This window comes from Lissotriton helveticus, chromosome 11 (genome assembly GCF_964261635.1).
Source record: "Lissotriton helveticus chromosome 11, aLisHel1.1, whole genome shotgun sequence".
NCBI lineage: Eukaryota > Metazoa > Chordata > Amphibia > Caudata > Salamandridae > Lissotriton > Lissotriton helveticus.
The window spans coordinates 973,029,829-973,056,376 of NC_136072.1; the positions used below are offsets into that span (position 1 = coordinate 973,029,829).

The 26,548-nt window shown below is 40.2% G+C and overlaps 1 protein-coding gene across 2 annotated transcripts in view; it reads right to left on the reverse strand.

Annotated features, from left to right (window-relative positions):
• SEZ6L (seizure related 6 homolog like) overlaps positions 1-26,548 on the reverse strand; it is a 1,424,144-nt gene that overhangs the window by 1,142,756 nt on the left and 254,840 nt on the right. The gene's annotated exons all lie outside the window — the stretch shown is intronic.

The following is a 26,548-nucleotide window of genomic DNA, read 5'->3' on the forward strand; positions in this document are numbered from 1 at the left end:
TCTCATGAGTGCAGGGTAAAGAACGTGACCCTAAGAATATTAAAAGCAATGAGCTTTATGTGGATTTGCATTTTTTATTTTCTGCGCTATATGAGAGCAGAATGGCCTAATTTCTCGATGGAGCATATTGTGAACACCTCTTTCTTATTTATTTGCTCTATTTCTATGCCGCGTTAGTATAAAAGTAGGTACAATGCTTCATTTATTTTGGTGGCAGCCCCACATTCATTCAGTTTGTCAGGGGGTATTGATGGTTCCATGAATATTAATGAATGCATTGATGCCTTACACATGGGGTATTCACACCACATGCCATTAAAGGCTGTGGGAAGGCTACAGTTGTACAGGGAAAATATTATAGACATCTTGGCAAAAGTATGTTGCTTGCAGTGTAGTTCATGTACTGCCTTGCTCCTAAGACCCACAGATTGCTAAATTGAACTCCGTGTAGTTGGAATTAAATATATCATAAGGCCCACACATTGATTAATGGGACTCATTGCTCTTGACTGACCTTGACCGACCTGGGCAACTTTTGGTTCACTGTCCGGCGTTAGTAGTGCTGCATTAAGGTGGATGTGTAGTTACATAATAACATAATTAAACATAACCCAACAAAACAGACAAATTGTGAATCTCACACACCAACCACAGTACAACTCTATAATGTCAAAACGAAATTATGCAGCACAAAAGCACAACAGAATAAATAGACCACACATCAATTCACCACCACAACTAAACCCCACATGACATACATGCATAAACATTCTTGTCACACATTGCAACTCAAGACATCTGCCTCATTAACAAGGTGGTAAAATGTTAAATCAAGCACTGCCTTGCCATCAAAGACATGAAACAACACCAGTCAAAGGTTTTATGTTTTTCGGCCCCAGATCATCGGTTTAGTTCATTCTGTTTGTCTGTAAGTATTTTATAATACATTTGACCTTGTTCATACCAGCTTCTTAAAGCCACTGCTGATGATGCGGATATTCTTTTAGTGAATGTTTCATTTTTATTTGTCATTTCTTTGGCAAGATGGAAAAAGGAATTACTGAAAGAGCTTTTATTGCCAAAAAGAAGCCTAGAGGAGTACTTGATTTAGAACAAAGTGCCGTTCCCAATGTGGACCTACTTTTCACATAAAACTCTAAACCATTGCAGGCATATAATGTTAATTTTCTTTAGCTTGGGCAAGATCTGTGCAATGACGAATGAAAATAATGGGGCAGATTTAGAACTTCTGACGCATCTCTGCAAATCAGCAGGGATGCGGTAAGGGAAGTTGTATAGCTCAGTCAGTCATCAAGTTGACAAGAAAAACTGGTAATAGGTCTTCATGTGAGTAATTCTATCAACCCATATGCAACTAGGTGTGCGTAAAGGTTAAATATTCCACATAGATTGGGTATCTTTATATAAAAAAATGTATTAGCTATACTTGTTGAAACTTTTTCTCATTTTTGTTATATTATTCAAAATTATATACATTGGGTGACAATTCATAAAGAACACAGAACAAGAAGAACTGAGACCGTTGATGGAGGCAATGGCAGTAGAGAGACTACGCGCCTTTCGGCGTTATCGCCTTCATCAGGTCACCGTCATACTGTACTGAAAAAGGGAAATCAAAACAGGATACAATTGATAAATACATGCCATAATGTATACTTTCGATTCAATCACTAGATACAGAGCTCAATGCATAATGGGAAGTACATATTTACATATAATTTACAGACCTGAAACAGTTTTCTAATACAGACTACATTCAGGGAACAAAATTATGTATAAATACATATCTGTAACTTCAGTGATAATATATACAGTGAAATATATTGGTGACAACTATAAAAATATAAATATATCTCTATATACAGAACCTAATTGCCATATTGTCAATCGATGCACTTGTTTACAGGCAGTTGTATGTATGTACATTAATATCTCCTCTGGGGAAAGGAAAAAGAAAAGAAAACGATAGAAAAAAGATAAAAGGAAAGAAAAAAGAGAGTGGAGGGGAGGGGGGAAGGACTTGGGATGATGGGGACCAAGAAGGAAAGAGGGGACGGGGGGGGGGCGGGGGAATGATGCATATGATGCTATCAACAAGGGCAGATGCTGGATGTAAATAGTAGATACTAATACATGCTAAGAACATTACGTTAGGTCTGTGTGATAGACCAGTCCTATAGCATGATTGGCCATTTAATCATTAACACATAATGATGGGCCTGGTCAGAGTAGGTAAAGGAATGTTACCTGATATTTGAATATAGAGTCAACTCTCTGGAGAGGAGGGATATAAAATTCCAAGCTGATTGCAGCGTTATCGCAGATATATGTAGCAGTTCTAAAAAAGATGTTGTCAAGTCTTTAATTTAGAGGTGGTGGCCTTGTTCCACATAATTATCAAAAATTGTTAATTGAGCAAATTCTAAATGAGCTTCGCATAAATATCTGAAGTTGCCCAATTGTACACTATTCGATATATTGCTGTGCTTGATGCTGCAGTTTCATACTGCCAAGGGCTATTCAAGGTAAATTTCAAGCTGCGGTATATAGTTGTCTAATGTAGCTGGTCTACCAGTTAGCGGGTACTCAGGCGAATTAGTACCATAAAGAAATGGCTATCCTTAGCTCTACTGGATATGAACATACCTAATAGCATTGCATTGTCGCTTAGTTAAACCGTATGCAAACTTTTTGTGGTAATCATAGTGTACCATGATGTAGGAAAAACATGATTGTGACAACCACTATTGCGAGTAAACCATAGGCAGTTCCAGATGTATAAATATACCTTTGTAACTATAAGGAACTGTTATCCTGGTATAAGGGAAGCAAATTAATGGTGTTCGGAAGTTCTCAGCTCAACAGGCGCTCTGAATACTGTGGAAATATACAATGTCTAAGACACCCAGAAATTATGTGCGAGGATGGTTTAAAAAGGAAATAATTATAAAGAGGCCAATGAAAAATATACCTTAGCTAGCGAAGTTCATATCAATAAGGATAAAATAGAGAAAACAGCAGGGATGCGCCAGAACAGATGCGTCACGCAATCCCCCCTTGCGCAACCACGGATACGTAGCATTTACAATGCGGCGCACCATGGTGCATGGAGAGGGAGATGCGTGACGTATCTTGTGGTGTACGGGTGGCGCATTGCTGGAGTCGCGTCGCATGTGCGACGCAACTCCTGCAATGCACAGGGGCCGCCAATATTTAACGTGGTGCGTCCCTCCTTACGCCTGCTTCAAGCAGGCGTAAGGATTTGACGCAGCAGCGTTGTAAAACTGACGCAGTAAAATCTTGTAGATTTCACTGTGTCAGTTTTACAGGGCTTTCCTGCGAGGGAACGCCCACCCTGCGCCAGAACACCCCCATGAAACCTGACGTAGGTTTCATGTGGAGTAGGGCTTTACAACGTGACACATTTGCAGATTTTCCTCACTATGTTGTTCATTAGTGCTGCACTGTGCTCGTTCTGTACAGCAAATGTGTGAGTATCTGTGTTCAAGTGTCTGTAATCTAATACAAGACGTTATGAGTGATCGGGTTTCATTATGGGAAACAAGGGATTATTCATTGAGGATGTGCAACTTTCTATTACATCCTGGTATTTAAGTTGGTAGAGAATTTCCCTGACTTGCTTTTTAGCCTAATTCTTAATGGGGTATTTTCTTTGTGTTTGTGGGGTCGACCTCAATGGTATTTCATGATAAGGAGAACCGTCATCCCAACCCACATGGTTGCGGTATAATGGCGGAGCTTGCGCTAATGCCCACTCCTGAGCATATGATTTTATGTGTTCTGGGACGAGATCAGAGAAGGCAGGATAAATTACCTTTTCTCCATTTTGGGTAGCCCATGATAAATTCTCGTGGCCTGGCTTTTCGGCCAGGGGAATGCCATAGCCAAATGACAAGTTCTCCCAAAAGAGAACTTTAATGGGTTTTTGTATGTACCCCTCAAACTGGAGTTGCCCGTCCCATAGGTGATCTAGAACACTTACCCATGTATCCGGTGTTTCCACCTGGATGTAGTCACTCAGCGCTACTGCCACCAGATAATCCATCAGGTTCCGGTGAACAATTGTGACCTCTGCCGCACTGTCCAGCATGGTCAGAGCCCACTCCCCGTTCAGAAGCAGAGTCCTCAATATCCGAGGCAGGCTTGACCTTAAGGCCAGCTACGTTCTTCTTTTTGTATTGAGGTTTGGATGTTTTAGGTTTTTTTCTCCATTTTAATGATGTAGTCAGATGAGTGTTGTGAGTCCTTCTTTGGTCCCACGTACTCCTCCAATCTGCGCTTTTACCATCCATCTCTCTATGAAAATTTTTCGGATGACTCCTGAAAGGAATGAGATGAACTTGTATCAGTATCCTAATACCTACCAGGCTGCTCAATATTATCACAGTTGCACAGATGACAACGCTTTTCGGTGACTTCCTGTTGAGGAGAACCACCCTATGATTTAGTTTTATCTTTGTTTTCCTTACTATCCCACTCCTTCCTTGTAGAATACTCGGGTGGGTGCTTTCAGTTATCTTTTTCACAATTACTCTGTATTTGTGTTGCAACAGGTTTGGCTCCCAAATTATCTCTACCTTATGTTGCACAGGTCTCCTTAGGTAATTTGCGCTCCTATTGTCCAGGATCCAAATCCCTTTGACTCTGGTGCATAGCTAATGTTTTTGCCTTCCCTATAAATCTACTTAACATGATGGTGGATTCTGCAGCAAAATTGCTTGTTAGTTTTCTGCCAAAATCCAGGGCAGGTGCTCCCCTGTACTAATTTTGGATCAGTTTAAGCATGTCTGGTAAAACAGCTAACGTATGGGTACCATGAGTTCTGGAATGTATAGCAGCACAAATTGTAACCCAAGTGGTACACTCTTCCACAGGGGGAGCCATCACGACTGGCAAGCACATTGTTCAAAATCCTCTGGCTTTCCTACGGCCACATATGGGGAAACTCTGTTTCAAGCTGACTTGGTTTTGTGCAATCCCAATGGAATCTCCTCCCGTCTGATGGGAACCTTTCCTATGACTGCATTAGTGTTTCTGGGCTAATGCCCAGTGTATCCAATTGGGGTTGTGCAGCTTGAGCAGTCCTCACAGGGTTTATCATTAATGTTCGCATAACACACCGTGTCAGGCATCTATATATAGTGAAATTTTTTTAATATAATGTACCCTATTGTACAGTTGTCAAATTATCAACATCAGGATGTGTTGTGCAACCGGCAAAGACTGGTCATGTTGCGCCCTCAGTACCTTGTGTTGTAGGGCACCTTCAAACCAATTTATATGTTCCTTGTGGAAAGTTTACCTTCTTACATGGTCCTGATCCAACTAAAAGCCTTGTGTGGCACTTCATGTTGTCATAGGGGGCACAGGGCAGCCTTTGTTGCCACAAAGAACTGGCCATCGGTCAGAACTTCACATTGGTTTGAAATGCAGGGTGGTCATTGTCGATGTGTAGAGCTCCATACACGTGAAGTCTGGGACTGTATCGAGAAGGTTTCATTGGATACATTTCCTGTACTGGCCTCAGTCAAGTCTGCTCATGTTTGTGAGGAGGCCATGACAGTTCTTTTCTATGTGAAGCGCTCAGAACCTCTGTTTTTCCACCTGGAGTCCAATTCCTGCAGTTTTAAGGTTGAAGAAGTACACTCTGAAACCAGCCATGGGTCCAGGACCTCAGGGGCACGCCTCTGGAGTCAGGACACCAGCAGATGCCTACAGCTTGGTTTAGGCTGGTCCAGTTTGCACTGGTCAGCAGGGCAGTTGCGGAGAGGGCATCTGGAAGCATGTTGTGTTCATGTAGTTCGACCAGGAGGTCAGTCAACAGGATCACCTCTAACAACCTGGGTTCAAGGAAAGCAGGTCCAGTCTTCCTCAGGCTTTGAACAGCAGGGTAATCCTTCTTATGAGACCTGAAGTGTTCTGATGAGACTTTCTGAGGGTGCCACATTAAAACTCAGTGACATCCTGGGCATTTAATGCTAAACTGAAACTGGTCAGTTCTTCTCTTTTCCATTGGTATGGCCCCAATTTGTCTAGGGCAACTAAGAGCAGGCCGGCCGAAATGTGAGCTGCATTTGCCAGTCAGAGGGCTGGCATCTTCATCAGTCCGGAATGGGCTGGGTACAACCCATAGGCTGCCCTTTGACGTTCAGTTCATGAAGGACTGAGTACAACCCCCTCCCACCCATCCTGTTCCAGAGAGGAACACCCTTCCCCATACCAAAGGTCCTTTTGTCCCCTATCTGGAAGGCATGCACATCTCATCACAGGAGAGCCATTAACAGTCATGAGACCCTGAACACTGACAGAAAGGCACATCTGGTTTAGGCAGAAACATGCTTATTTCTAAAAGTAAAGTATACAAAATGTGAAGGATAGAATACTTGTATTAATCTCAGACACTAATAATTACTCAGGGACACATCACAGAACATCATTATTTTCCACACACCGTGCCACCTCAGTTTGGACCCAGCCATTTGTCAATCAGTCTTGGTCCTACTCCAATGAGAACAGTCCAGCCCGAACTGCCAGACCAGGCTGAACAGATGCCACAAACATTTAAAAAAATTAGATCGAACTACTTATGGACTACAAAAATGTGAGATAGGAGCAAAGAATAGATAGCATGTGAAATATGCTAATAGTAGCTTATTTTTACATTTTCAGGTTTTTTTTCTGCAGCTCACATGCTGGTCTCTTTTACAGAATAGAACATGTGGGTATAAAAAGAGACAGCAGATGCAGCTTGTCATCAGTCTGAGGAAAAGCAAGCTGGGGTGGTGTGTATGGGGTACAAGATGCCCTGAAAATGAAGGAGCTCGAAGACAAGCTGGATCACAGGATCAAGGGAGAGCTGCTGTTGCCAGGACCAAGGGCTCTGATTAGCTGGCATGGTTGCACTTAAGAAAGCCAGACCTTTCCTGTGCGAATTATATGATATAGGGAAAGTGACTGAGGCGAGTGTTGCAAAGAGGGGCGGGTGTTGCATGCATAGAATGATAAATGAAACTATAGTTGCAGCCACAGGTTGAGTTGATGATAAATTAGTGAGTGGTTAGCTCTCTCCCTGAAAGGGAAAGAAAGATCCAGAACACAATACGAGAAACAAAGCAAATGTAAGCAAAAAGATGATTCCTGCTGCCACGGCCAAAAACAACTGAATAATGATGGTCTGGCGGTTATTTAGCATTGCAGAGATAATTGGAAAAAGTGAGGAATTAAATTCTGCATAGTTCATTAATGGGGGTGGGGTGCTGTCAGCGCCAAAAAAGCCTAGATAGCAACTAGTTTTGGGTGGATTTTAATTATATAGGCATACATTGTGTCATTTTGTGAAATTCATGTTATACAAAATTTCTGAAATTAGTACATTACACAATGTCATGTGCTTATGTGCCAATAACTACACATTTACTGTGATCTCACATGAGCAAAAGAATGCAAACAGCTGTTGTTTACAGAGCTTTCATTGTGTGCTACTTTTTAATGTGAAATACATCCTTGCATCCAAAATTGAAACAACTCTTTGCTTAAAAATGTAAAGCTAAATAATGGATTTCCATTTTACGTAATTATGCATTTTTTTATTTTGCAGAAATTCCACATAAATATGTTTTAGCAGATTACGTGAATTTTGCATGCCACTAACAATTCAGGGCCTTATTTATGAGGCTGTGCGTCACATTTACACCGCTGATGTGTCACTTTTTGTGACGCACCAGAAACGTACAAAATGTGGCTTGTTGCACCATATTTACAAAGTGACGTATCTCGGTATATGCGTCACTTTGTAAACCTCTGCGCCACATTATACATGCGCCAGGTGTAATGTATTCATGGGGGGGGGTTCTGACGCAAGAAAGGGTCATAGAAGTGAAACAGTGAAATCTTATCTTATGCCTGCTGTGAGGCAGGCGTAAGACTGATGCAGGCCCTTTCACATGGGGCTCGCCCCATGTGAAAGGCCACATTGCTGGAGTTTCATCACTTTTGTGATACACTCCAGCAATGCGTCACTTTTGCGCCATACAGATACGTCAGAAATACTGACGTATCTGTAAGTCCTTGCAACATGATGCGTCATACTGTAAATATGACGCAGGATGTATGACGATACGACGCGTACTTTGACAACGCGTACCGTTACCACGCTAGTTTTACAACGCAAGTCGTTACAACGACTTGCGTTGAAGGGCGCTGGATAGTAAATAGTTTTATTTACTATTCCAACTCCAGTCCCCGTGGACTCTAGGGAAGGAGTTGGATAGTAAATTAAACTATTTACTATCCTGGAGCGCCCCCCAGCGCAAGTTGTCGTAACCACTTGCGTTGTAAAAGTAGCGTGGTAACAGTAAAGCGTTGTTAAAGTTTCGTCGTAATGGATGTTCCCCCAGATGCATCAATCATGTCGCAAGGAGGGCGCACTGAGAAGTGACGCATTGCTGCTTTCACGCAGCGAATCAGCGATGCGTCACTTCTCATAAATGAGGCCCTCAATGTCAAAAACTGCATTAAACTCATTTATCTTGAATAAGTATATCTTCTACAATTGCTGAAAAAGAATGCAGTTGAAGACGAAAGTTCTAAGCAGAAAGCATCATAATTAGATTTTAGGTCTGCCTTTTAGAGGAAACTTTAGCTTTCTCTTTAAACTGTTGTTTTTTTTAAATATATGAACTAGCGTCTACTGGCCAGCGGTATTGTCAGGCACACTTTGGTTCGGCCATCTCCACACCAGAGCATTTGTGAATGGCAGAATTCTGCCTGTGCAGAATGTGGTCTCCCCCAAAGAAAATTGGGCAGTGCACTGTTGGGACAAAGTTGCTTGTTTTGCTCCAAGATTTTTTTTTTCTTGCATCTGTCTGCCAGTTTATCACACATTGATATAATTCCACTCGCTTGTGCTGGCACATACGCATTAATTACATATGTTATCATCTGTTAATAAAAACATCCCAGCAGACCATGAGTGCGCACCCATGCACATGAGCACTCAAGCATTAAACTCATTTATCTTGAATAAGTATATCTTCTACAATTGCTGAAAAAGAATGCAGTTGAAGACGAAAGTTCTAAGCAGAAAGCATCATAATTAGATTTTAGGTCTGCCTTTTAGAGGAAACTTTAGCTTTCTCTTTAAACTGTTGTTTTTTTTAAATATATGAAATAGCGTCTACTGGCCAGCGGTATTGTCAGGCACACTTTGGTTCGGCCATCTCCACACCAGAGCATTTGTGAATGGCAGAATTCTGCCTGTGCAGAATGTGGTCTCCCCCAAAGAAAATTGGGCAGTGCACTGTTGGGACAAAGTTGCTTGTTTTGCTCCAAGATTTTTTTTTTCTTGCATCTGTCTGCCAGTTTATCACACATTGATATAATTCCACTCGCTTGTGCTGGCACATACGCATTAATTACATATGTTATCATCTGTTAATAAAAACATCCCAGCAGACCATGAGTGCGCACCCATGCACATGAGCACTCAAGCACAGGCAGCCATTTTAAAATACTTTTTTGCTACATGTTATTACAAAAGTATTCCAAACTGCAACCCCATGCTTGCCCATGTGTCCCCACGAATGGGTGGTCACCTAGAATAATGTTTGCCAGCAAAAATACACTGGCAAAGCAATTAGCTCTACAACTGGATAAAAAAGGCTTGTTTCTAGAGCTTGCATGATTGCCATATCATTTCCTTCTAAATATTAGGTTTTATTATCACCCAATTTAATGCTACTCAACTTGTTGACTTGGGGTGTCTATGAAGCAGAGACCCCCTTGACAGAATTCAAACCTTTGTGGTCCTTGGCTCCACCCAGAGTAGTATTCTCTTTCACCTCATTTGATTTGCGGTTTGATGTATTATTTTGCCTCTTGTGGAGTGCTAGCACTGCGGTGAGTGAGGGACTGTTCTACATCTCTGTACGATCAATCATCAAAATGTTTGCCTCATTGAACCGATCATCTCACGTATGCTTTTATACATAAAGCAATCACTTTGAGAGCCATTTTCACAGCGTTTGTCAGTGTTCATGTGGGAATTTGACCGCACACACATGTTTTCCCATTGGCAAGTCCCTTGGCAGATAAGCCTGACCTCAAGTATATTGTACTGAAGCCTCACAACGTCAGCAACAAAAGGAAGAGACTGGTGAGACTTAAGCCATGCATCCCCGGGTTAGTTCATCTGATTTCCCCCAACTCTTGGATTGCCACATATCCTGCAGCTGCTCATCCTGCGGCTGCATTTCACCGCCCCACCAGCATGCTGGTGCTTTCCAATGCGTCTGGGGAATCCTTTTCAACTTGCCACTGAGCCAATACTAACAAGCATTGGCAGATCAAATGGATCTGACTTAAAACTCAAAATATAAGCTAGACCTATTGGATCTGCCAATGCTTTCACTACACTGCCTTCTTGCTCCTTTGACTGAAGAAAAGTGAGAACAATTTCCTTGAACTAACGGTGAGTGTGGCTGCAGAGAGATTTGCATACACATTCTGAGATTTGCATACACATTCTGCTAGGTGCCCCTAGTCCACAATGGGGCATATTTACAAGCTTCTGGCGCCCCAGGAACATCATTTTTTATGACCTTCTTGTGACAATTGGGGCTTTGCCTTATTTACAAGGTGGTGTTAAGTCACTTAACCTGCCTTGTCCATTAGGCACCCTTTCACGCTATACTTAGGGTGAAAGGGGTGGGCAATGAGTGTTACTGTGGATGTTCCACTGCAACACCCACTGTTTTTGATGCTGCCCTCTATTTACAAGGGTGGTGTAACTATGAGGCAGCACCAAAATTAAGACCAGGAAAAACCTGGTCTTAACATGGCAAAATGAGGAGAGAAAGACTTTATTTCTCCTTGTTTTTGTTGTTGTTTCTATGTGCAGCACACATAGAAACACCAAATTGCCATAAATTACTGTTTATGTACAGGAATTTATATAGCGCAAATCACCAAGCGGTCTCTAAGCGCTTGCTTAGGGAACCCGTCCTGGTATTCCCCTGTGAGATAACCCCGGCAGGGTATCCGCAAGGTGAAAGCCAGGCATCCCGCTGCGAGGGGCCGTTGTGGAGATTAAGCAAGCTATTGCCCAGAGTCACAGAGTGTGAACCCGTGAATCGAGTAGGCACCGGAGTGAGAATTGTCGAGTCCATGGACATTTTAGGACTCAAGACCCCTCCGAGCCGGGAATTGAACCCTGGTCCCAAGCTGACCTCTGCTTCCAGGTCTGCCTCCTCTAACCAGTGAGCCACACTTCTCCACTATGTACAGTAAGGAGTACCTTCCTGCACATTAACAATGATTAAAAAATAATGAATTGGACAATGCAGCACACATAGAAGTTTCAAATCGACATTCTGGATTGTTTATGTGCAGGAAGGGACACTAGATTGCAGGGGTGCCTGAGTTGGGGCTAGGCAGCTTAATTTAGTGCTAGCGCAGGGAAAAACGCATGGGTGCACCATGATATTGTAAATATGGTGCATCCCTGCTTTTCTAAAGTGACAGAGCACAGCATAAGCTAGTTTGTAGCTAACCCGCGCTCCACCACTTTATTTTAAATATGCCCCAATTTTTTACCACCATTTAATTCAATACCCCTATAGTCATGTCTCCATGTAGAATCTGTAGTCATATGTTTTTCATGCAGTACATGTTGCTTTCAAACATTTCCTTTTTTATTGTAGAGCATTTAAGAAAGGGTATTGTGAAGCATAATTGATTGGTGTGTAACACTGTACAATAATTGGCACTTGTAGCGTCAAGCATGTCAGTGACACAGTTACTGAATGTTTTCCAGCGTTTCACTTGGTTGCTTGACTGATGGATGCAACGTCGTGTTGTCAAGATAAAAAGCTACTTTAATTAGGTGTTAATTGCCATTCAGGGGATGGAAACTGGATGAGAAAGAACAGCGCTCCCACTGCACGCAGAAATGTACGAATTACAATTAATGCAGAGAACCTTTTGTAGCAAGATGTATTAGCAGTAGATGTTCTGCAGTGAGAACAGACATTAGAGCCAGTTGAAATACGGTGCATGGGGATGCACAACACTCCCACGGGCACTTGCCAACACTTTGTTTTGCGGAATAATGTTAATAAAAATTTGGCTTTGATGAATTATTTTGTGCAAACCTTTTTTCAGTTTGTATTCAAGTATTCCTGTATGTTATGCTGCGCCATACCTGATAAGTGCTTAATTTGGTAAAAAAAAGTAGTGCTGGTGACCAGAGGCTTCTTTGTGAGCCTGCTGCCGTCGAATACCCGGGTTGTCTGGATTCCAATTCATGTCTTGCTTAAACCATCTCCCTCCCACATCCTACCCTTTACACTCTCTGCTCTTTTTTCTCACTCTTGCAGGCTCTTTTTCATTTCTACTTTTCCTTTCATCACTGTTTCCCTCATTCTCCTTCTTTCCCCTTATATTTTTGACTTTCTCTTGTTCTGGGTCAAAACTTGATGATGAAAAAGAAGTTATAAGCTCCAAATATAAGTGCTAGTGAGATCCAGCTCAGATTAAGGTATGCTGATATGTTAAACCTGATGCACCTTAAAAGCTAAGGCCATAGTTTTGTTTGTGGACGTTCTAGGCACAGGTAAGTTGTGTCTGAACTAGAGGAAAGACACTTTTACAAAAAAGGAGCCACCGCATTTTAATTTGATTTGCTCCCAAGTTCCAAGTAAAAAAAACAGAAGCGTGATTTGATAAAGTCTAAGACATCAAAGGATAGAGCTCAGAGGTAAGGGGAGCCGAGCCTTTCTGCAGAGCATGGAGCCACGAGCCTTTCTGCTGAGCATGGAGCCACCGGTTCTTGTCTAATCCCATTGAGAGCAAGAAGCTGCTCACACATCTAAAGTTGGTAATTAACACTCATGAGTGAATCCAAGGTTACAAGTAATATTGTTCTTGTTAGACCATACATCCTTGGCGTGGACTACCCCAAACCCTTTGCCTTCAACTCTCCTGTTTTGCTGAATTTGTTTTTGTTGGCCTAACTGTTAACCAGTGCTAAAGCACTTGTCCTCCCTTCTCTAAACATAGTAAAAGTGGCTTACGCTCAATTGTCAGATTTGATTTACTAATAAGTCCCTAGTAAAGTTGTAATACATGTGCTCAGGGCCTGTAAATTACATGCTGCTAGTTTGCCTGCTGCACTTATTGTGCAACCCACCTAAGCAGCCTTTTTAAACAAGTCTAATGTCCATCATTGCAACCTGTGTGCAGTTTCAAACTGCCAAATCAACCAAAATAATCTTTCCTGCAAGGCCTAAACCTTCCTTTTTTAATATATATAAGTCACTGGTGGGGTAGGCCTTAAACAGCCTCTAGGGCAGGCTGCAGTATATTTAAAAAGTTAGGCATGCACTTTTAAGTTTTACATGACCTTGTAGTGAAGAAGTATTACATTTGTGTGTCACTACTTCAAGGCCTACCTCTCCCCTTGCATATCATTGGGTTACCTTATTACTTATAAGTGACAATGTTTGATTGCAAACAGGTAGAAATGTCAAGTTTACAACCAAAAAAAATCTCTTTAATAGTGAAGTCGGATTGTATGTCACAATTCTGAAAAAGTCACTTTTAGAAAATTGGCATTCTCTTGTCCTAACCACTTGGTGCCTTCAACCTCTTCCTAGGTCACATGACTAGGTGTAGTTGGAAGTTGGGCTTTGTATATTCCTCCCAGACAGTATAACGAAAGAGGACTGGTTGTTAGCAGGATGGGCCATTCTGACCTGATGGGAGGGGTGGAGCTCTTACCTACCACACTTGAAATACTAAGGAGCTGCCTCAGCACACACCCAAATATTTTCACACTAGCCTTTTGTGACACCAGCCAACCTGGAACCACCTGGAACGAGGGCAGGGGAAGGATGGAAATTCCAAAAACAGACATGGTGCAATCTTACATATGTTCCCACTTCAAAGCTGGTACCAGGTATACATATTGTATCGTTAGACCAACTCTTCAGATCACTTCTGGACCAGTGAAAGGCTCAGAAAAAGGACTGCTCTGCTGCCTTGCTGACTGAGGAAGTCTAGACGTTCTCCATGAACCCAGATCCACCCGTGGCTCAAAAAACTAGCTGACTGCCTTCCTGTTCTGAAATACCGGGGCAATGGCTATGCTCTGCTTCTGGCCTTTTGCTGATTGCTTGTCCTAATCCCAAAAAGGTGTCCCCCAGGTCCTGTCCTCTTGGCTATCATCACAGTGTATTCATCCTGGCCCAACTGTGAGTTCCTTAAGAACAGGCGCAGCTCACCACAACTAGATGAGGCAAGATGTAGAACCTTGCATAGCAACACCTCCAAGCTCCTGATCGGCATCCCCATCAGAAATGATGCAACGCAACACGACGCAGGACCTCGCACCTTAGTCCAAGCACAACCAGGTACACTGTACAGCATGCCAAACGTGATCCTGTACTGGCCCTAGCTCCTTGTCCGGCCTGACCAGAGAACCCTAGTTGGAGCTTTGTGCTTTTTGCAGCTATACCCACCTAAATATGTGAATTTGCATATCTCATTTCAATTGATTGAATTTTTGTCATTTTGATGTCAAATAATTTAAAATTGACCTCAATTTTCCCAAATTGATGTGGGATTTTTCTGTGTTTTCACTTTATCACTATTTGAGTGTTGCATAAATACTTTAGAAATTATAGGTGCAGTGTCGATCAAACGGCACTGTGTCCATTAGGCACTCCTTATGAGACGTTGTGTCTCACTGTAACTTAATAGTAATCCATTCAAACATAAATAGTAATCAACATCCATTTGATTGAACTCCAAATAGTGGTGAATTTATTTCAAATGTTCATATGAATCACTTCATTGTGATATTCAAAACTTTTCTTCAAGTAATCAATTGTTAGATGAGTGTAAATGAATTTTGCATCCTCATTTGATACAGACTCAAATTGTGATGTATGTATCCCTATGCATTTCAGGGCCTCAGCCCTTTGTCAGGGAATAAACGTACCATCTGTCAGTGAAAAGATATGTGTTGTAATTGTTCAGGTGTGGCACCTCATCCATATCATTATAACGGAAAAATTAAGTGAATGAAAATGAACACGGTCGATGCCTCAAAAGTGCTACTGGTGGTATGGCATGCATAATTAACTGACCATATGGGTTACGGGTTTGTGTGAGCAGAATGCGATGTGAGGCAGTTAGTCAAAAAATGTGAAAGAAAATACACCAGTGTAGGACGCTCTAAACACGATGAGACCGAAAAGCTCCATGGAGTCGAAATAACCAAATTAGCAAGGTTATCGAGTGTGTTACAGTTCGACATGCAAGCTGAGTAAGAGTGAGAGTACCGTGTAGCCGGAGTGACGACGAGTTGAAACTAATAAAGTTGAATGAAGTGCTCGGCAGTACAAATAAAAACTAGGTGACTTAATTAGTTTGCAACGCGTGATCGGGCTATCAAATAGGTTAATATACCAGTGAAAGTGTGAATCCTACCGCATGGTGGTTAGTATCAGGGTTATGAGTCCGACAGTCGACTTTCATCTAAACACTCGGGATGGTGGCTGGTGTGCTGGCTTCTAGCTCGTGTATGTTAACAAGGTCTCGAGACCGCAAAAACGGACTAACAAGTGTGGCGGACATCTTGTAGTGTAGTGTAATTTCAAGAGTGCAAAAACGAAATAACTGGTGTGGCGGCCATCTTGTAGTGTAATGATGTAGTCAGTACGGGTAAATCACTAAATGTACATGATGCGATGTCAAAAAATTTTTAAAGTGAATGATGGTGTCAAAGAAATTAGCTCTGGTTTGTGGTATGTGGGTGTATATGAAAAAATAAACATTGAGGAAAAAAATGGAGAATGTTACATTATTAAAGTGCATAATATGAGTGTCAAGCCTCATGCATATAAATCACACAATCGATGTAACAACGGTGTTGTTACAAAATTGTTGTTTAGAAGACAATCAATTAGATATATTACGCAATCTGCTCAATAAAAAAAGTTCATGAACAAGGGGAACATAGGAAACAAGATTGTGAAGTAACTTGAATGTCAAAGCGTATTACAACAAAAGTTGTTATAAAGGCATGTTATAGGAAACAACTGTATTCAATTCTTTCGTTGAGGCCTTTAGGCTGACAAGCGTCCCGTTTTTTTATCCAAACAATTTGGCGCTTTAGTAATCTTTTTCTGTTATCGGTGCCCTGTCTGAGCGCGACAACCTCCAAGACAAGAAATCGGATTTGACTGATGTTATGATTGTTGGTGACGAAATGAGAAGCGAGAGGTGACTTCAGAACCTTGTTTCTGATAGTACTCTTGTGTTCGGAAAGACAAGTCTTTATTTTTCTTTCGGTTTTTCCTACGTACGGTAAACCGCACGGGCATTTCAAGAGATAAACATAGTTTTTTGAATCACATGTGGCATTGGTGAACAGTCTAATGGTTTTCCCTGATGTAGGGTGATTAAATGAGTTACCTTGAATAACATTATGGCAATGACTGCAGTTCAAACAAGGTGTAGCTTCTAGTAAATCATTAAGGTTTTTTGATCTTTGGTAAGCAAATAGTGGCATGTGGTTAAAGATCCCATTAAAATCTGGTTCACATTTAATCATTTGCCAATTTTTTAGAATGATCTTTTTGATCTGTGAGCTCTTCGATGAGAATTTGGAAACAAAAACAGGTCTATCAGTTGACTGCTGACCTTTGTGGGTAGATAGAAGTGCTTGAACTCAAGACTTGGTTAGGATAATTCCTGTCTTTGAACTTGGCAATCAGTTTTTGTTCATTGTCTGTATATGTTTCTGGTTGCGAACAGATTCTTTTGATCCTGAGTAGTTGCAAATATGGTAGGTGTTTTTTCAGTGGAAGAGGATGACAGCTGTCGTAGTGTAATGAGTTGTTTCTGTCGGTGAGTTTAATGTGAAGTTCTGTCTCTATTTTGTTGTTGTGGCATTTCACCAATACACCCAGAAAGGGTAAACTGTGCGTACTCACAGAGTGTGTGAATCTGATGTGATCGTCAATGTTGTTAATATAAGAGATACATTCAGTAATCTCTTCTGGTGTTCCATGCCAAATCAGAAAAATGTCATCTATGTACCTCCAAAATTTTAAGATTTTTTGGTTCCATCTTGAGTTGGTCAAAATGTGGTCTACTTCCAGTCTGTGCATAAAAAGGTTCGCATAGCTGGGGGCTGCACAATTCCTCATTGAGGTACCACACGTGTTAGTCCGTTTTTGCGCTCTCGAGACCATGTTAACATACACAAGCTAGAAGCCAGCATACCATCCACCATCCCGAGTGTTTAGATGAAATTCGACTGTCAGACTCATAACCCTGATACTAACCACCATTCTGTAAGATTCACACTTTCACTGGTATATCAACCTATTTGATAGCCCGATCATGCGTTGCAAACTAATTAAGTCACCTAGTTTTTATATGTACTGCCGAGCACTTCATTCAACTTTATTAGTTTCAACTCGTCGTCACTCCGGCTACACGGTACTCTCACTCTTACTCAGTTTGCATGTCGATCTGTAACACACTCGATACCCTTGCTAATTTGGTTATTTCAACTCCATGGAGCTTTTCGGTCTCATCGTGTTTAGAGCGTCCTACACTGGTGTATTTTCTTTCACATTTTTTGACTAACTGCTTAACATCGCATTCTTCTCACACAAACCCGTAACCCATATGGTCAGTTAATTATGCATGCCATACCACCAGTAGCACTTTTGAGGCATCGACCGTGTTCATTTTCATTCACTTAACTTTTCCGTTATAATGATATGGATGAGGTGCCACACCTGAACAATTACAACACATATCTTTTTACTGACAGATGGTACGTTTATCCCCTGACAAAGGGCTGATGCCCCGAAATGCATAGAGATACATACATCGCAATTTGAGTCTGTATCAAATGAGGATGCGAAATTCATTTACCTTCATCTAACAATTGATTACTTGAAGAAAAGTTTTGAATATCACAATGAAGTGATTCATATGAACATTTGAAATAAATTCACCACTATTTGGAGTTCAATCAAATGGATGTTTATTACTATTTATGTTTGAATGGATTACTATTAAGTTACAGTGAGACACAACGTCTCATAAGGAGTTCCTAATGGACACAGTGCCATTTGATCGACACTGCACCTATAATTTCTCAAGTTCCTAATGCCTGAGGGTAAGAGGGGATTCAACCCACAGGCCCCCAGAAAAGTTACCCATTGAGTACATTGATGACATTCTAGTCCACATTGCACGGTGTGCCGCACAACATTTATTATTTTGCATAAATACTTTACACATTGCCTTTAAGTTTCAGTATTTGATTATCTATAGCTAACCTCTTCTGGAATCTGTGGAGTCATATATAGATGTTTGAAAACTGGCACAAAGTTGGCAGGATTCCTATGTCACATTTTATTAATTCTAATAAAATTCATGTTTGAACATTCTATAAGGTCAGATATTCAAAGGCCTTTTGTTGCCCTTGAATCATGCAAGGCAATGCAAGTTCTTAAGTGGGATTTACTATGCAGTGCATAACCACCTTGAATGGCTTTGCCTAATTTAGTACATTTGGAAGGGGGTGGTCCATAGGTGGAGTGGGGGAGTTCCCACACGTCCACCCATTGATGTTTGGGGCATGCCCGGATTCACAGAAAGTTGTAAACCTGCGGATGACTCAAACTGGCACACATCTCAGACTCAGGTGTAACAAGGAGAAATATCTTTAATTATACTTGTTGCTTCCTTTCTCTATGTGTGATGCAAAATTAAAGGGGAGCAGAGCCTCCACTGATTTTGTTGGTTGACGGCAATTTGTCCAACCCAAAATGACCCCCTCTGTCTGCAATTATACGTGCTGCTAGTAGAGCGAATGAGCTTTTCAAGACATTTGTAAAGTGGACATTAGAGATAAAATAACAAATATGGTGTAGATGTGAAACCTAAACCACACTTTGATAGTGCAAAGGTTTACACAATAAGGATTCAGTTGCAGGTATAATTTATTACAGCTCATGTTAAGCTAGTAGAGTGTACAAGGCCTCCAGTAGTAGATTCGGTGGAAACTATTTCTCATGTTTGCATTAGGTTGAGGTCATCCTCGAGGTAATGATATATTTGGTGTTTTCCATTTCCATCTGGAACATTATCTTGGTCTGTGGGATTCTGTCGGAATAGCAGCACTAGTGGTCACATGCAAAATGAATAGCGGGAGGGACAGGAAGAACCTTGAGTATGACACATTTACTCATTAAAGTGAATGTTTGGCTGATGTGAGTTTTTCTACTGATTATGTCTGTAACATTCCATGTGATTTACCTTTACCTAAAACATCTTGCTAAGATATTCCTAAGTGGGTTATGTAATGGTTGCAGCATTACTGGTTTACTAATTCTAGTTGGCACATTGACTGAGTCCTTAGTGTCAGACAGTCTAGAAACCGAAACTCTGTGTCACTAGCTAAATTCTAGAGAAGGTATCAATTCTTCATAATTCGGTGTTTGCTATTCTAATAGAGATATTATATCCATTCAACTGCACTGTAGGAGACTAGCATTTCTGTCTATCTGTCTGTCTGTCTATCTGTCTGTTTGTCCATCCATCCGTCCGTCCGTCCGTCCGTCCGTCCGTCCGTCCGTCTGTCTGTCTGTCTGTCTGTCTGTCTGTCTGTCTGTCTGTCTGTCTGTCTGTCTATCTATCTATCTATCTATCTATCTATCTATCTATCTATCTATCTATCTATCTATCTATCTATCTATTCCTTTTCAAAAATTAGCTTGAGTTTGTGGTTTATATTCTACCTATGTAGTGGTTTAATATAACAAGGTGAATTGCATTGCATGCATAGATAATGTATTAGTAGATCGATTAAGTGGTGTTGATATAATGGCAAGTGCTCAAGTGATATTTGAGAAAGTAACATATAGCTATTTACAGAGTTGGTTAGGTTATGTGTTATGGAAAGACTAAAGTAATAACTAGGATGTGCACCGGCGAAAAGTGTTAGGATTTTAAAAAATCAGACAGTAGAGTGCCCTAGAACAAAATATTGATTTTACAGTGCTTTATTCTGTTAGGACAGCAAAGTTAGGCTCAAGTGTATTGTTACTGATTCCTTTTCACATTCTCCTTTTGGAATTAAAAGTCATTATGATATGCCTTTCCTTGCTACCCCACCAATATTGGTGGTGTTTGAACCCCTTTTCATCCCTTAACAGCTTCTGTGGTTAACAGAAGTTAATGTGCAACAACTTTCACAGTGCAAATTACCGCTAATCTAAATGTGAATCCCCACATATGTTTGCAGATGCTCCCATCCAGGAATGCCCACAACTAACCCATGTGGGCAAATATACAGACAGTTAGAATTCTGCCACAGTGGAATAAATCCACTTACAATGCAAAATTTCACCAGTTGTGCTTATGTGAACGAAGCACAGGATTCTAGCTAGGTAAAAGGGTTATAGTTATATACATAAATCAACTCATGAAATATGCCCTCCAATTGTAGATCTATGAAAAGTTGGGTATTGATTAATTTGCCAGATGTTATGCTTTGTGCATTTACACTAATTAAAAATATTATTGTGCGTCACTGGGTTTAAAAGTGTTATGTACCTCCAAACAATTGTTTAAATAAATAAATACATATTGTGTAGAACCCTATCATTATTTTATATGTACTTTATATTTTTATATAACAACAACATAAGAGTGACTAAAGGTGCAAAGAAATTAAAAAAATTCAACTAAGCAACCGTATGTACAATTACACCTAAAGGTATATAATAGGAAACACAGACAAAGGTGAATAAGGTGGTGCAAAGAAAAAACTTTTTTTCTTAAAAGAACCCTCACTCACCAACCTGGTTGGTGTCATGCTTCATCATTGGGTTCCCACTGGGGAGACCGAATGTCCACCCAGTGTGCTTCGATGCCTGATTTACAGCGGATCTGTTTTTTTCGTGATAATGTGGTGAGGTGGTGCGCAAAGTGTAGTGTAAGTGATTTAAAAGATGACCAACTGTACCCCGTACTGACTTTAATAAAGAGCCAGTGGGCATCAATAAAAACAAGTTAGACGGACACTTATGGGTTTATAAACTTGAAACCTTGTGTCCTACAAAGTAAAGATTGACATGTTTCTGCTGTTATGTGCCTGTTTCGCTCAGCATGCTTCAGGACCAAGGATTATCCTCCGGTGGTGTACACACGCTAAGGCGCACCCTATCCGTGGGGATATGTGTGTTTAAAATTGAAACAACTCACGGTTTTACCCGAGTGGGCTCACCCAGACATCACCAGGGCCCGCAATTATAATAAGTAGAATAGTTTGCTACATTGGCTCCCACGGCAGAAGTAATCTTCACGCCGCGCTTAGCTTTAAAGACGGTGACTCCCCACAAGCTACCTACTCCGTAGCACATCCGCGGCCCGGAATATATATATATTGTTATGTCATCTTTTTTAAAACTAGCTAGAGTTTAGATTAGGCCTAGAGACTGCTTTAACTGTGATACCATGCTCATACATATAAAAAAAATTGATACACATATACATAGATTGGGAATTTGGACAAACTCACTTCATCGATTGGTTTGTTGTACTTCCTGTCACATTTTGCTTCCACTTATCACAGCGTATAGCATGAGGTAGTTGGGTCAGCAACTTCAGCAATGCGCTCTCTTGTACTGTGAGTGATAGCATTTTAGCGATTACATGGCAGTTCTGCCTAGAAAGAAGTGTTCATCAGTGCCAGTGACTCATATTTTACTTTACCAAGGCCTTTTCTCTCTTGAGTACAGTGTCAGATTGGTAAGGCAGGCACTCGGGCAATGGGTGGTGGGCCGGTATCGAAGTTAATGCTGTGAGACACTTATTTTGACCAGAGTGGTGGCCCATTTGGGTTGTGTATGTGATCCCAGTGTTGCCCTGAGGAGACTTTCTAAGGCTGATGGGCCTCTATGATCTCCCTTTTACCAATGGGTGGAAGTGTCATTCCTAGTCTCTTGTTGGCCCTGCTCATCAATGTACACAGATTGAGCAGGGTTAGGGCACCTGAGAAGAATTGGCATTACTTATATTTATGTACGGTTCACCATTGTGAACGAATCCGTGCACAATTAGTTCTGGCAACAATTTGCATTTTTTTATCTCAGTGAAATTAAAAAAATATTCCACTTTTAGAGACCCCACCCCCTTCTATTCATTATACTTAAAACACTGAGGCAGTGTTTTGCGAAAGGTGCAATCCATAAATGTGGGCGGTTTCATTTTTAGGGTTTCCGGACCTATTTTTGATCCCAGGCCAACCCTGCTTGAGTCCACCACAGAGAAGTGAATATCTATTTCGGATTATCTCTTAAGGTTGCTGATTTCAGGTTAAAACTATCCTATTCCCATTAATGGTTAATTTTATTCAAATTAAGTTTGTTTTTAAGGGAGGGTATTACTATTTTTAAAACAAGACACATACACAGCCTTTTTCATTAATTATTGTGCGACATAAAATAGCTTCGTTTTTTTCTCTTTCATAAATTCACATTAGCTCTGCCTTTGTATGTCTCCGTTTGTGAAATGAAGAGAAATTAGAAAGATTTGTGTAGCATCTAATGGTAATTATTAGCCTTTCCAGAGTGCTATTCCTCTGAGTTTTCAAAGGGAAACATCTCAAAGGTAAAAGAAAAAAGCATGAGTGCTCAAGTGAAGATCAGAATGATGGAGCTACAAAGCTCTCATTAGTACGTCCATAGTGGCTAGTGGTAGGTATCATGTAGAAATACCACATCCAAAATCATTGCTCATGTGATGGTGGCTAATTAAATTATTTTAATACTTCCTGAGAATAACAGAAAAATCTGGATATTTTGTTCCAATCTTTTTAATTTTCTTTTACTTGATAAGCATTCTAATGCACATAAATGAAAACATTTATCTAAATTATTTTTATAGTTTTGTGAGAACAGGCACATGCCTGATACATGCTGTTTATATTTTATGACCAAATATATTTATTTATTATGTCATTGTGTTGTGGCTTCTTTGGAGCAGTATATGCTTACCAACATATCTGGTATGTAAACAGTAGAGCAGTGTACCTGCTTACAATAGCCTCACTCAACAAAGCAATATCTATTATTTAGGAATTATCTCATGTAGGATCAGTGTTATGTTTAGAGAGAATTTCTTACCTTTTTTGTATTAACACCGAATTCCAGGAATATCCTGGAAATGTACAACACTTCTGTATGCGTACACTATCCATGTGGTTACCCATGTAATTCTGCTACAATTAAAGATTCCCCGGGATACTCCTAAACATAAAACCAAGGGATGCAGAATTTCCATGCATACCTTATTTTGAAGCGCAAGTGCCTTTGCAAATTTAACGTTTTCTTCTCAATTTTTTAAATATTTTGTGCCTTTGGAAAGACCTTCATCTTTCTGGGATGGAATGTTGAAAATGAAGGTGTTCCCTCTTTAGAAATGCACCCATACCAGCTTTTGAGAGGAGAAAATGTGCATGCTTTTCAAGGATTTGGGAAGTGTCTGCAACACATAACAAATACACATAAACTTACTAGTGTATGAGTATCAATTTCCAGATAGGTCCAAGTAGAATCACAAACAACCTTCATCCTATTTCTAAATTTTTGAGAACAGAAATTCCAACATACCACCACAAATGTACTTAGTACTCAAGCAATCTTGCCAATTAGGATTTTGTGAATTAGGCTTGAGAATTTACACCCACAAGGTGACATTAAGTGGCACTCAAATTCGAAAACCATGAACAAATGAGTGGTGGACACGGCCTAATTTTCATGAGATGAATGTGTTATGTAGTCCATGTAATTTCTGTTTATGATTATGGCAAATGTGATGAGGAAAGGTTGCTAGAATTTGAGTTACTACCTTTATGTTATACGCATAGGTCATTCGCCACTTGCTGCAGGAATGACTCGTGGCATTATTGCAGATGATGCTTGGAAGGGTAATGTGCTTGCTTCCTGCCTATGTATTAATGGCTTCCTGGCTAGTATTAATGACTTCAGTTGATCGATTAGGATTTTTTTACTGTCCTGGCCATCTAAGGATTTCTTCGTGGTCTGTATTTTTCAGACCTTCTTCTGATACTGTGTATTTTCGAAATAAACGTTGGAAGGTCATTTGCATGTTGGCCAACTGGAATTCGTGGATTCAGCCCTTTCAGATAATCTAAGCCCTCACTAAAACATTTTGCACCGCGAAGAAGAGTTTTTGTTTTCTTTGTCTATACTAGGAGACTACAAAGGGCAATAATCAAATCTATGTATGAGCACAATTTTGGCATAGGTAATTTTCCTTCTTCCCTAAGTAAATGTGTTCCTGGCATTTTAATACAGTATTTTTTTCCCCAATCTGTGTGTCATCTGTCTCAGGACTCTATCTGAGAATGAGTTAACATTATTAAGCGTACATATACACGTAGTTTGAAGAGTAGTGTGAACGGACACTCTTGTCATACTACATGCAACCTTCTACCTGCAATATATAGAACTGACATAATTATAGTTTGTTGGCATGGTGTGGGAGGAATTATTCAGATTGTCCCAGCTTTGCTTCAGAAATTCCCATCCAGTCGTTTTAACTAAAGTACAAAGATGTTTGTTATTTTATTCATGGATGGTATTTTAATGAATCTTAAAAGACACTTAATTCGATAAAGCTGTAAATCAAAGCAGTATGTTCTGTTAAGTCATACAGCCTTTTTTTTTATTCAAAGGCTAAAATCGAATGGAATTAAATTTTTTTGCCTTCTTAGGTACTTTCTCTGGGACGGCTGATTAATGCTCTTTTTATTTAATGTTGCGCCCAGTGTATGTTATTCTTCAATACCTCTGTTAATACCTTATGTATAGTAGCAACTCATACATCTTCATTCATAGAGAAAAGTGGCCCTTGAAAGCCATCTTCCTTTCATAAAAACTGAAATATCAGCTATTTCCATCAAACTCTTTCCTTTATGCACTTTTTTCTTTTCTTTAGTCCTTTTATGCTGAAAGAGTAGACAGTCAAGTATGCGGCTGCAATTTTGTTATAATGTTTTTGGTGCGTAATATACAAGGAACCCTGCTGATTCGCTCACTGGCCTTGCGTACAGGGGTGTTGTTAACGCCACCACTTCCGGAAACTCAAGGCTTTGAAATCTTTCTTGTGACTGCTCATCAAGAAATCTAAAAACAAGACTTGCTATTCCTTTCATAGGAACCCCCGTGGATTTCAATCTTAGAAGATCATGCTTCCACACTGCACTGCTCAGTAAATCTGGCTGAACAGATACATATTGTATCTAAATGCTGACCTTGAAATGCCCTACATCTTATTCTATTTCCACTTATGAGCTTAGGAGTAGAACCACGGAATACATAAAGCAATAAAAAAAACAATACATGGATATTAATTTAGCAGAATCTTTCTCAAATTTCCCAGACAAATATATTGCAGTGCTTCCTTAAGCTACCCATACACAAGTAACTCATTCAGTTCTCTCATTTCTGGAAATTAAAGGACCTCATTTGTTCTTAATACAAAATTCAAAATATAGAAAACAACACAGTACCGTTGGCTTTATATTTCCAATTCTAACTCCTTTAAGGCATAGAAATATTTTTATTTTAATACAAGATCTGTTCAATCTACCAGTAACCCATATATCTTCAACAGCAAAAGATAGCCTTTTAACTCTGCTTTTGTATGCCTTTCCACTCTCTACTCAGGGTACTTAGTACCCACCCTGTATCTCTTTACATATCTTCCCCTGCCCATCTCTTGCTATATCTCTATTTGAACAACAGCTTCACTTGTGAATTGATGAGGCCCCATCCTGTTTATTTATGGCATCCCCCGCGCCCCATGCAGTCACATCTAGTCCTCAGACTATCCCACTTCCATTTCCTCACTGATAAAATCAAATTACCTTCACCTCACCATGACACACACAGGAATCATCCTCTCCCTCTCGCCACCATTGTATTTACTTTCTTTCTTATCTCCTGGCACTTTCTGTTAGCTGTGCATTATCCCAGATACGGTTGCTAGAAATGTTGGCATCTACAACAAATGACTGTTTTTCTTTCTCTTAACTTGCCAGATGTTGCAGATTATAGTTGACAAATGTTATCACAATGTACAGCTTTGAAACACGTTTGCACAACATCTTTAGCTTTGTTGAACACAGTCGATTATGTTTTAAGTTAAATAAACATTAATGTTACCCATATTATTCACTCGATTAAATGTGATTCTGTGTGCAGCATCCTCTTCCTCTGGGTATGTACATCTTGTTATTAGCAGGTTTTTATAAGTGTTCTACAGTACTGTCAAAAAGCTGTACATTTGTTAGTTACGTTGCTATTATTTTGTTTAGAACTCTTGTAGGTACACTAATGAACAGATGCAAAAATAGTTTTAAATAAAATAGAAAACGGATAATGGTTTA